The following is a 12,962-nucleotide window of genomic DNA, read 5'->3' as shown; positions in this document are numbered from 1 at the left end:
GAATTCACATACTTACAAATAAGAAAATTAATCAAAAGCAGTTCAGATCAAAATTTAATTAAAAAGAAAAGGATTGCAGAAGACTTCCTGAGATTTCTCTGTTTTATGTTTATGACTGATCAATATTATGTGTTATCAGCTCAGTGTATGACAAATTCCACTGGGCATCTTTAAAGAGGAAGTAACAGATTAAATATTGAGCTAAACAATTTAATCTCTGCTTTAAAAGGTTTTCAGATATTTGTAAAGGTAAATCCTATTAGAGTATAAATGTCTCCATGTGCTAGTGCTGTAGTCTCGTCACAGAGGAATTTGTAAACACCAGGAGACAGGCCCTCATTAAATATAAATTTCCTTCTTTTGTAGAACTATTGATGAAAAAAGAAAAAGCATTTATGTCTTCAGTGGAGGGGGGAAAAGGGTCTTAGGAGTGAGATTTAAATGCATCTATAGGTATAAGTAAATATTTATCACACTTCCAGAACAGTCAATGCCAACTGGCTCCCTAAATCCATTTAAACACAACTGAGAGCGAGGATCCTTCACACCTCACAGTGACGGTGGAAAAGACTCATCTCTGGGAAATAAAAACATAGCCAACCGTGCCAAGCACATACAGGAACAGAGAGCCACGTGTGATACAGAAACAAATTTAGGGAAAGGCTAAATCCAAAACATACCTCATGCCTATTATATACAGATACTATATATTACATACACAGGCAGACATACAGTAAATATGGTATGTCATGCACACAAAGGTGACACTGACACTGTAGATGTTAAAAGCATGCAACATCAAGGGGAAAAGCACAATGCACGCCCTCTCAGCTGCAGGGCAGAAACGTAGAAGGTGCACAAGGCCTTCAGAAGTACTGCAGCACCCACCCTCTCTTGACTGGGGAATACTTTACCCCACTGACCAACATCTGTTCTGCAACATCTGCACACATGTATCTTCACTGGGACTTGGAGAACACACACAACCACTGGAAGCATTGTTCCAATCATTGCTGCAGTCCAGAACCTGGTAATCTGGTAACCTTCAACACAGAATGCAGTCCAGAACCCGTGCTCATCTACCTGTATTCCCCTGCCCCAAGGACCAAACCCATCTCTAATAAATCAATGTCAACCACTGTCAGTGACCAGCAGGAATACCACCAGTTCCCCGAAAGCACTTACTCAAGTATTTTACCACCTAGGACCACCCCACCACTCCACTGGTGGAGCACCAGGCCAAGCCAGTCTCCTGCATCCATCCACCCAGAGCCCTATGGGCAGCTCTTCTGTTTCTGAGCCAGTGGCTTTCTTCATTTTACATTTGGGAATTAGTCTATTTTTTTTTCCAAATTTTATGTGAAAAGGGATTAAAGTAATTAGAGGTTTCACACAGTCCTTTCTCCTATCACCCCACACTCCCACAACCATTAATCAGCTCTATTCAGTTTCAACCCAAGACAGATAAAGAGAGAGAGGAGGAGAAGAAATGTTTTGAACATTTGTTATGGAAGGCTGGGTGACTTAAGAAGCAGAAATACAAAACAGATACAAACAGATCTATTGTATATACCTTTGCTGTGACAAATAAGAACATTAATAAAATGGGACAATCTTTCTATCAGATGAGAAAAAAATGACAGTAATAAGGAATTTAACAGTTTCTCAGTCAAAACTAAATAAACTCCCAAGAGCTAAATTTCAAAAACAAATGTGTTTTAAGTTACAAGAAACTTTAGTACAAAAGTCCAAGTTAATAATACATAGTTACTACAGATTTCTGTAAATAGAATCACTAATATTTCAAAATAATGACTTTTTTTCAGAACAAGCCTACATATAAAAGTGTTAAACTTGATCCTTCCAATTCCCACTCTCCTGACATTCGCATATTTGGAAAAAGAGATAAAATTTTGTCATGAAGATGATGACCAGGATGGTCAATCTTTTCCAACCCTGAATTGAGGGATACCAAATGAACTTCAAAGGAAGTGCTACAAGATGAAAGGGAGACTCTCACCTTGGTGGTCCTGCCCCAGGACACCAACAACTCTAACAGCCAAAGAAGGAATGGGGAAGTTATGGGAGAGGACACAAAGGGACAAAAGCTCCCCGCTGATGAGTTTTAAATAAAGGCTAGCTCTTCAGAAAACCCCATCACAACAATCTGGTGTAAGCTAGGAGAACCTGTCCAGGAAATGCCTCCTCACACACTGTCTCCCGCTGCCCGAGAGAAGCAGCTGCACCACGTGGAACTGAACTATGGCCTTGTCTGACTATCATGTTTTATACAATTAATTTTGAGAAGATTATCACCATTAAGTATTTGCCTTCTAACTGCTGTTTAGCCTCAGATTCCCATATCACCTTGATCTCCAGATGTTTGGGGGCCTTAGTTACATATTTTCATGAGTAGCGGAAAAGGGAAAAAATCCATGGCCCTTTGTGATTATGTTTCAATACAAAACAAGTAGTGCAGAGAAAAACAAATGGGTTTTTCCACCCTGCATTGGATGGAATCACCACTGCGTTTGACTAATTATAGTTTCAGTATCAATGGCACCACAACCAAACTGTTCATTTAACCCTTGGGATAAGAGACAAGAATACATTTCTAGATGTCCTCCGTCCTCTCCCCTCAGCTACATACCTGGTGCTGAACCTGAGCAGTACCTGCTAGGCCAAAATCCATGGGACTCCTTGCAGGCACAGAGATCTGGCTATGCACAGCTGGTAAACCTCTCCATCCAGCTGCTCCATGCAAACTCTTACAGAGGTTTGCCTTGACTGGAATGTGTATGGGAGCTGCCATGAACAGAATGAGCCCAACTTTCTCTTTCAAGATTAACATTGGGTCTAAATTAGGATTTTTACCTTAATACACTCTAACAGTACACATGCATTACCTGCCCTTATGAATCTCCCTTCATTAGCACACTTAAGTAAGCACTGAACAAATAAGCAGTGAAAATGGATGTTTCAGAGGACTCCTATGCCACTAGATGCTGGGAAAATATAGAACTGGAAGAAGTAGATACTGTACAGGTTCATCACCTTCTTCAGTTTGCTTCCCTCTGAACTATTTGTTTCTGGTTTTTGCTGGAGTATCTCTGGCTCACAAGATACTGAGCAGCTTTACAAAGCAAACGAGAAAGTTCAATTTAACCAGTACTTTTAGAAAGGCAAGTATTTCATGTGCTGCTTTTGCAAAGAGAACAGAAAGCATCACAAATATGTTCAGTACAGCATTTGAGGACATACCAGGGCTAATCTGCCTGGAATCTCAAGAATAAAGGGGAGTTTGCCCTTTAAATGAAAACCATCTCATCTCCTTTGTTGTTCTAAAAAGTGTTTGTTAAAAAGCCAATTCCTTGATACAGTCTCATATTGTGCTATTGATTATTATGTGGAACCTCCCACTCCCTTCCAGCTGAAATTTTGCAGGAGTTATGCTTTATAATCAATAGCATGCTCCACACTGAATGGACTTGCCAGTGCAGCAGCTCTCCTCCAACACCCCCAAGGACAGCTGCAAAAAATGAGCAGGCTACCTCCCGGAGCTATCTAAGGACCAGATCCAAACTTCATTGAATTCTATGGAAAAATTCCCACTGACTTCAATGGGCTTTGGATCAACTCCCTGCAGAGGAACACTTTTTAAAATAAACATTAGGGGAAAAAAAATCATTAGGACTATAAAGCCTTTCATATTATCTCCTGGATACATTTTAAAGCAAGAGGGTGGGAATGTGCTCTTTTCTCCTTATGAATGTGCAATTCCTGTTAATGTCAGGAAGAAGTCATTCAATTGTGAGATTGCAAAGGGGGAAAAAGAAATATGGCCTAACTTCTACAAAATCAACCTCTGTCTAGACCTAGATTTCATTAGGAAGTTTTAAAAAATATGAGTTAGACACACATAATTTCAAAAATCCCTTCAGAAAAAAATAATTTAAAACACCCTCGATTTGTAAAGCACTTTGACAGTAAATATAATCTTGGAACTATCTAAAATACAAAGAAGAAAAGGAAAAAAGTTAGAATAAATTACATTCCACATGAGCTTTTGATGAAAATGTAATATTATGCAGGCTTAAATATTATTAGCAGAAACATTCAGTTTGTTTCCTGTTCTTTGTGCAAATTATGCTTAGCAGTGTTGGAATAATTCCTGGGGTTTTGCCTCTCCAAATGTACTTCTACCTGGGACCTGTTCAGGCTGAGCTCACAGGCAGGTACATACGCTACACCCTTCCAAAGTGTGCAAGCAGAATCATTCCAAAATGCTAAGTTTCCTCCTGCTCTCAGAGGAATACTGCCCAGGGCTGAGTCTGAAACCAGTAAGTTCTGACAGATGAGTAAGCTCTGAAACCAGTACAGTCTGATCATTTCTAGGATCAGGATCTGAGATTTACCATCCATCTTTGCTAGTTCCTGGACAGTTCCTTCACAGCAAGACAGAGGATCTCCTGTTGGCAATCCTTCTACAAAAGTCTCATTCTGCTCAGGAGCTGCAGATGCATTTGCTGGGCTCAGTCATCCTTTTAACCTCAGCTTTTAAGTTGCCCCTGCAGACTGCACACAGAAAAAAAGCTTAAGCTTGGTCATGAATGTTGACTCCAGTTTGAAGAGGTCACCCACAAAGAAGTGACACTGTCAGGACCACAGGGTGGATGGGCTTCAAGGTAGATTTGGCTCAAGGTCCAGCTGGTTGCAGGCATGAACTAACAAACTGCCCTATCTGAAGGAAGCCCCATGCTGTGAGAAGCTTCTGCAGAGGCAATGTCCTCCAACTCTCCCTTTCATTCAATTATCCCCATGATCTAACCTTGCAGATTTAACTGCAGCTACATGAATATGAAAGAAAGTTTTAAAATGCATAGGCTCACGATGACCAGAAACCAAATTTTTCTCAGCAAAAATGAATAAATAAGAAAATCTTTCTGGGGGTAGAATGCAAGCGTCACATTGCACCAAAAGTATTTTTAAAACAATGTATTTTTTAAGAATGAAAAAATGTTATTAAAAGAAAGAAAAGTTTTCTGTAGATCAACATTAAAACATTTTCTTTACATTTTCCCAAGATTCTGTCCTTTTACTCAGCCCAAACTAACATTTGAATTTCATCCAGACTTGCAAATAATTTCAATAACCACAAAACTGAATCTCCATTTCTCTTTTGGGATAGCTGAGAATAATCTTGCCTGAAAAATAAAATAATTCTAACTGAAACACCAAGAAAGAATAAGTCATGCTCAGGACTGAAGTCACTACAAGGCACATTTCAGATGCCTATGCAAGTCTGCATTTGAACACACATGCAGTTTTGGTTCTGGAAATTCAGAAAGAATCCTTTCAGCTCTCTAGTTTCCAACAATTTGTGATAAACACAGCACATTTAAGGATAGGACTATTTCTTCTACTATAATCACTTAATGACACTAGTGAAATGATCAAAGACGTTCCAGAAGCTGAAAATTCATTCCAATGCAGACATAGAAATAATTGGGCTAAAGAGTCATGTTAAAACACTTTCTTCTCAGTTATGCCCCAGAAATTTGCTCACAGCCCACAACGATTTCAAAACCATACTTCTGGGGAATAGTACAATATAACCATAAAATTACACTTGAGATAAGATTTAATTGTCATTCTCACCTTTCCAACACCTTTCAAGAAGTAATCCTTAAAAGCCTCACAAGAAAGAACATTGCAATTAAAATTTTAGCATGCAACAATGATATTAAGAGAAAGACAAACTGCTTTATAGGTTTTACAGGAGCTTAAGTTCAACAGCTTTATTCAAAGTTATCACAAGTGATCCTGTCTGATGGATTTGAGATATTCCCTTTGGGCCCAAGGATGTTACAGCTAAATAAAACAAACTGACATTATGCCCTAAGTGATCTTTTCATTTGCTTGAGCCATGAGGCTGGAGAAAGCCAGTGGAACTGCAGCAGGTGAACCATCACAGAGGGAGAATCATGCTCTCCTGTGGTTTCATTTCAGTGCTGTTGGATTCACAATGAAAGCAAATGCTACTGTGGAACAGCACTAGTCCATGGTACTAACTTCCACCTTCTCCCTTTATTCCTTCTCCTGCTACCCCCTCTACTCTATGTTCACGAGTCTGTCAACAGCAAAAAAGAGATTGAACCACTCTTGACTGCAAGAAGAGGTTCACCAGCAGCTAACTTTGTCTTACAGTCATACCCAGGGCAGTAGCTGTCACACCTGAAAGATGTGCCTTGTATCTGGAGCAGAGCCCAACCAATTTATGCTTGGGAGGTTTCAGGCACAAAGGGAGAAAGCTTGGGAGGACAGCCAGTTCCACAAGGCTGCCAGTATCTTGGGAGGGTCAAAACCTTATGCTGTAGCTGCCATTTTGGTCTCCTATGCTTTCAGGGGATGTATAAATCATTCTCCAACGGTGCATGCAGTGCCTGTAGGGAAGACACACCTCAGCAGAAGGGAAAGGGAAGCACAGCCTCAGTCATGTATTCTGCAGCCCACATTACTTCCCCAGCAGTTCAAAATGCTGGGGTCAGCTGGACCTTCCAGACAAAGGGGAGGTGTGTCCTGTAGACACCCAGCTACCTGGAAAACCAAAATGATTTTAATTACTGCAGCAGGAAGCTCTAATTTTTGCTCCTAGGAATGTAGCTCTTCTTAGGGTGGGGAGTTTTCTTGTGGCAGTTGACTGCCTGAAGCATCAGACAAGACAAAAGACAAGACTTAGAAGTTGCTGGTGAATCCCTTAAAACAAGTGTCTTCAGGTTCCCTGAACTAAAGGCTAAATGGCAACTTTCATTCAACTAACCTGGAAATTAACAGGGGGCAGGGGGAGAGAAAGGAATGGTCTGATCGTACTTTTTAACCAAAGGATGCAATCTCTTCATAAATATTCCCAGAAATGCTCCCAAATAGAAAGGCTGATCCTTCACTAATGATTTTGTATGGAAGGGAAGAGTTCTACTTGTTGCCTAGACCCTGAGCAGAAGAGAAAGAGCATCTTCCAATTAGATGAATATCTATGAAAAGATGGACTTCATTTTATACTCCAAACGAATTCACTGGGGTCTGTCAAACCAAGGCTTCTTCCTCTCTTTCCAGAGCAAAGAAAAACCAAAGCAAAACTGTTATGTTTTTTATATGCTTGCAAATAGAAACTTTCCTTTTATTCTTTCTCAAGCCCAAATCCAGCTGGTAGTACTGCTTTTAAAACTCCTACAAAGAAGGTAAGACTATTGAATTCAGAAGTCAAATCACTGCAAAGAATATTTTACATTAAAGCCAAACACCACATCCTCCTAAAGCAGCACGAATGCTTTCAAGGGAAGATGGAAAATGTAAATCACTGGAAACCCTGAATACCCAATAAATCACTGGCAAGCTGGCCTGGGTTTCACCGCTGAACAGAAGGAAAGCAAAAGAGTTCCAGAGTCCAGCAAAGATGGAAAGAAAGCGTTCATTGTATTGGGTATGTTACACGATCCGTATCGGACCTTTGTGCACCATGCTGGGGCAAAGAATTTACACGGATGCAAGGAAGTGGGAGGTGTTAAGAAGGGAACGGCACTAGAGTTTATACAAGTGTTACCAATGTTAGAATAATGTTTATCAGCTTACAGTATTTGACTTAGCATAGCTCAAGGGAGAAGGGAGAGATAACAACAGTTCAAAACACGTTCCTTTACCTGAAAAGCCGGAAGGAGGTCTAAATTCTCCATTTGAAAGGGAGCCCAATTAACTTTATCTTGTATATCTGAGCTCCTGCTGGGGAGACAAGTTCACTGGGGGTTATAATAATAATAACCCATGTGCAAACATTTTGACTACTGCATATACTGAAACATCAGAGGAGGAATATAGTATTGTGGAGAAGGTTTATTGCATCAATTCCTTTTCAGCACTATTCTTTGGAAGATGCTTAAAGTCAGGCACACTCTTAACTACTTTTACGATAGGAAACTAAGCAGTTCCCATGCACATGAAAAGACTTGGCTAACCCAGCTGTACTGCTTTTCTGAAATCAACAGGGCTGTGCTGATTGATATCAGCCCAAGAGCTGACTGTCCGCAATTCTTTCCTCTATGCCAGCTCAGAGCAGGAACACAACAGAAACAAAATACTCAGCTTCTCTGCAGGAGAACTGGTCAACAACAAACACTGTGATGATGTTGAGGGAAAGAACAGCAAACACTTCACTAATTCCAGAAATTAGTTGCTTGGAGTGGACAGGCATGAGAATGAATGAAACTTGGACTCAGCCACCTCCTTTGCAACAGCCTTCATGCACGGCTCAGTCATCTGCCATCCACCACAGGCAGAAAGCTAGGTTTCACCCACACACACTTGCACATTGAACAATGTTTCTATGCAAAACAAAAGAGGCTGTGACACTTCAGTCTGGCAAGAGAAATTATTTTGGGTGTGGTAAGAGCCTAAACAATTGCACACAACCTCAAGAGGACAGAAGGGAAGGACTATTAACCAAATCTTCCAGTACTAGATCATCAAATAAAGCTTGTGGAAGCAAAATTTAAAACACAGTGAAGGAGGTCTAACACCTCTGTTGTACGAAGAGCCACCTGGACAACTCCTGAGCAAAGGATGCTAGGACTACATAGTATTTCAGTGGTTCAAGGTGAAAGCTCCATGTGTACATACCACACATTGATCAGGAAATCTTTTGATCAGAAAGTACTATAGCATTAGGAGAGTACTGGTAAGGACAAAACAATCTCAACACTTACACACTTAATCTTCTCCAAGCATCCATTTACAGCTATCAATGGGAACAGGATGCTGGATTTGCTGAACCTTTGGTCTGAAGAGGCACAATGGTTTTTATTCTGTTGGTATGTCCGTGGAGATTCTGATCATTACTTAGTTTATCTTTAAATATGAAAATATAGGGACAGAAGCTGAAAAGTGGAGAAAGACAATAGATGGTGAACAATACCCAATAAAAAGGAGCAGAATATATTAACATTTAATAGGGAGCCATTACACAGAACCACAGAATCTTTTAGGTTGGAAAAGACCCCTGAGGTCATCAAGTCCAACCTCTGATCACCACCTTGTCAACTAGACCATGGCACCAAGCATCATGTCCAGTAATTTCCTGAACACCTCCAGGGACAGTGACTCCACCAATTCCCTGGGCAGCCCATTCCGATGTTTAAAACCCCTTTCTGTCAAGAAATTTCTCCTGATGTCCAGCTTGAACCCCACCTTGAAGCAGCTTGAGACTGTGTCTTCTCATCTTGCCACTGGTTGCCTGGTAGAAGAGCCTGACCTCTGCCTGGCTGCAGCCTCCTTTCAGGGAGCTGTAGGGAGTGATAAGGTCACCCCTGGGCCATCTTTTTCCCCACTAAACACCCCCAGCTCCCTCAGCCGTTCCTTGCAGGACTTATCATCTAGACCCTTCAACCAGCCTTGTTGGCCTTCTCTGGATTCACTCCAACACTTCCTACCTGAATTGGGGGGCCCAGAACTGGACACAGCACTTGAGTAGTGACCTCACCAGTGCTGACTGCAGAGAAAGAATCACTGCCCTGGTCCTGCTGGCCACACTGTTCCGGATAGAGGCCAGGTGCCATTGTCCTTCTTGGCCCCCTGGGCACAGCTGGCTCATGTTCAGCTGCTGTCAACCAACACCCCCAGCTCCTTTCTACTGGGCCCCTTTCCAGCCACTCTGCCACCCAGCCTGTAGTGCTGCAGGGGAGTTGTTTTGGCCAAAGAGTAGGACCTGGCCCTTGGCCTTGTTGAACCTCCTACAAATGGTCTTGGCCCATGGATCCAGCCTGTCCAGGTCCCTCTGCAGAGACTCCGTGCCCTCCAGCAAATCAACACTCCCACCAAACTGGATGTCATCCACAAATTTACTGAGGCTGCTCTCAATCCCCTTATCCAGATCATTGGTAAAGATATTAAACAGGACTGGGCCCAATACTGAGCCCTGGGGAACACCACTAGTCACCAGATTACAAGTGAGCAATTTAATAGGAAAGATGGTGAAGGTCCCAGAAGGAATTTTAATGTGTGCTACGCACTGCTGAGGTTAACAGGAATTGCAAATATTCACACAGGACTTTTGGCCCTGAGCCTATTTTCATCAATGAAAGTTAGCACCAAGTCCACAGCAATCAGCATGTAGGTCTTTGGTTATCAGAGCTGCTGCAGAGAGGGGTGGGAGCTACTGAATATAAAAATAAAGGAAAGGCAATAATGAGAATTATCATATTTTCATGCACTCCAAATCATCCACTCTCATTTAGAGGTACTATTCCACAAAAAGATTTCCTCACCTTTAGGTTAAACCATCTATGGAGAAAGAGATTCAGTAGAAGTAAACATCTCTATGCCAAATAGGTCATTTATAAGGCCCATAAAATTTCAGAATCAAAGTTTAGAAGTTTCATTTTCAGACATATAATCTTTGGATTATGCATGTGAAAATGTGGTGTAATATCTACCTGACAGGTAAATTCATCCTTGCTGTAAATCTTCGAATCAAGGAATATTTTCCACCCTGCTATAGACATAGCTTTATGTCCAGAAAACAAATCTGGCAGAGGTTCACTTGCCAACAGATCTTAAAAAGTTCCAGTTCTTTGATTAAACACATCTATTTCTGCAGAGTTCAGTAAATGCGTGAATGGAGCATGTGACAAGCTGTTGGCAGCGTATTTATTTCTACAACACTCTGTAAATCATCTTGCCTAGGTTGCCTCTACTCTCTCATTTTCTTGTCTCTATTACTGTTTTTCAGTACAGCAAGTCTGTGCCCTTCTTGGGCACTGAGATGTTTAGGGGCTGCTGCCCTTAACTTCTATGTGAGATGTGCAATGATTCCTACGAAATGCACTGGCTCCTGTGTCATATTGCTTAAATATTTTTTGGTGCTCAACCAGAAACTTTCAAGGAGTACCTCTGCCATGTAGATCTCTCATAAAGCATTGACATTGCTAGAAAGGAGGACAGGAGGGGAGGTGAAGTAAATCTTTAAACTCAAAAATGTCTGAGAAAGACAGCCAAGGGTGTGGATGAAGTTTTCTAGGGAGTCACTTTTCACTGTCATATGACTTTTCTGACAGGAAGATACATCCTTAATGAAAAATGCCACAGTGTCATTATGATCTGACTTAGAAACAAATAAAATGGCAAATTAGGCAAGACAGCTTAAACGTGAAAAATTGCCCTCTGGCCCTGAAATTCCAGGTTTATTTCCCGTAGGAAGAGTTAAAGCCATCAACAAAGGAGCAAAAATTTTCCTTTAAGGTTACATGGACAATGGGACCTACAGAACAATGTATGTCAGCTGCTCATGGTATAAGAAGAATAATTATGATTTGATGGCCCAATTTAAAATCAAGGAAGAGAAAAATTCATTTGTATAAAGTTTAGCACATTTCATGGTAGCAGAGAGCTGAAGGAAGAAGGTTCAAATGCTCCTGATAAATCACAGAAAAAGACAGAAAAAAATAGGGCAAAATTAAACCAGGACCAGAAAAAATGATGTTGGAGTATTTAACTGCTCAAACACAGGAGGCATGTGGTTAAACAGCAGTTCTCCAGAAACATGTTTAGGGGTTACTGGATCAGAGTCCACATGGCTCTGCTGTCGAGAAAAGAGAAAACATAATGTTGGAAGAGATAAACAGGTATCAAAACACACAGAATAATCTCCCTGCTCTCTGCAGTGTCAGTAGGGCTTCACAGGAACACTGCATTGACTTCAAGAGTGGATGCAGCTGAGCAGCAATGGGATGACGTTTCTGGGAGGTTCAAGACACATCTATGAAAGGTAAGGACTACAGCAAACACTGCAAAGCACGAGAAAGAAGTGCCACAAAAGAAAGAGCAGCTACATAACCTCCATCACCGATTGCCCCTCAGAGTGGGTTGGGCAAACATGCCACAGGAAAGCATCCAACCATTCTACCTAGATTGCTGTTAACTCCACACACACAGCAGGGATACCTTCCAGCCCAGTGTTTAATGGATTCTGTATTCCATGGAATTGGAGGACACCCCCCTGGCAATGAGTCAAGGGGATTCACTGCTTTCTCTCCAACATTATTCACACTTCCCCCTCTTTTAGGTCATCCTTACCTTCACATTCAGAGAACCTTTTGGGTTGGAAAAGATCACTGAACATCATTTTCAGTGCTCAGTTTGGCTTGGCACACCTGTAGAATAGATACACACATTTAGACCTGAATGTTTATAGCATTCTGGGGCTGCACCCCATTTTCTCTATCATCAGTACAATTCTGAGACCTTTACTTTATTCAGGACTGACCTAGCTTTGTGCTGACTTGGTTTCAAAAGTGCACACAAGCATCTCTGCCTTGTGCTGCATCATTCTCCATCCCCACACTTCCTCCCTTGGAGTTCCACTGGCATCATCCCCAGCCCTGCACCAGGCTGCTACAAACACTCTCTATTTAGGAGCTCTCCTTTTCATAGCTGAGGCAAATACACTATTAGAAAGGATCTCTGCTGCCCTCTTTCACCACTTTTAGTCCATTTGAATACAGCAGAGCAGAGAGAGAAGCCAGCACTTCAGGGAGATGAGAGAGAGGCAGTAATAACATTGCAGAGACATCAGGCACTCAAATGGAGATGGCTGGAGAGGATCAAGCAGAGAACTTAAGGGGTTTATCCCTGCTGGAGAAATAAACTTGAACTGAAAACAAGCTCAGACCAAGATTTCACCTATTCTACTGATCCAGATCTTAGTAAAAATCTTACTGAATTGAAACTGAAGCAAAGCCAGCTTCAGTCACAGCTAGACCCAACCCCCAAAAATGATTAAGAGACTAATGTCTCTTTCACTTCCTTGTATTTGATCAGTGATGTGCTAGAGATGATCCTATAACTAGAATCTCAGCTGGAAAACAGAGAAGTCAGGAGAATGATGATTTCCATTGCCAAATTAAAGGAAAAGAAGT

The 12,962-nt window shown here is 41.4% G+C and overlaps 1 long non-coding RNA gene across 1 annotated transcript in view; it reads right to left on the bottom strand.

Annotated features, from left to right (window-relative positions):
- The window catches only part of LOC125322420, a 56,843-nt gene that overhangs the window by 36,269 nt on the left and 7,612 nt on the right, over positions 1-12,962 (bottom strand). The window contains exon 2 of the long non-coding RNA XR_007201986.1: positions 12,121-12,197. This is a non-coding gene — a long non-coding RNA (uncharacterized LOC125322420). The remainder of the gene's footprint in view (positions 1-12,120; positions 12,198-12,962) is intronic.

Source organism: Corvus hawaiiensis, chromosome 3, assembly GCF_020740725.1.
Source record: "Corvus hawaiiensis isolate bCorHaw1 chromosome 3, bCorHaw1.pri.cur, whole genome shotgun sequence".
NCBI lineage: Eukaryota > Metazoa > Chordata > Aves > Passeriformes > Corvidae > Corvus > Corvus hawaiiensis.
This window is presented reverse-complemented; position numbering and strand designations above follow the sequence as displayed.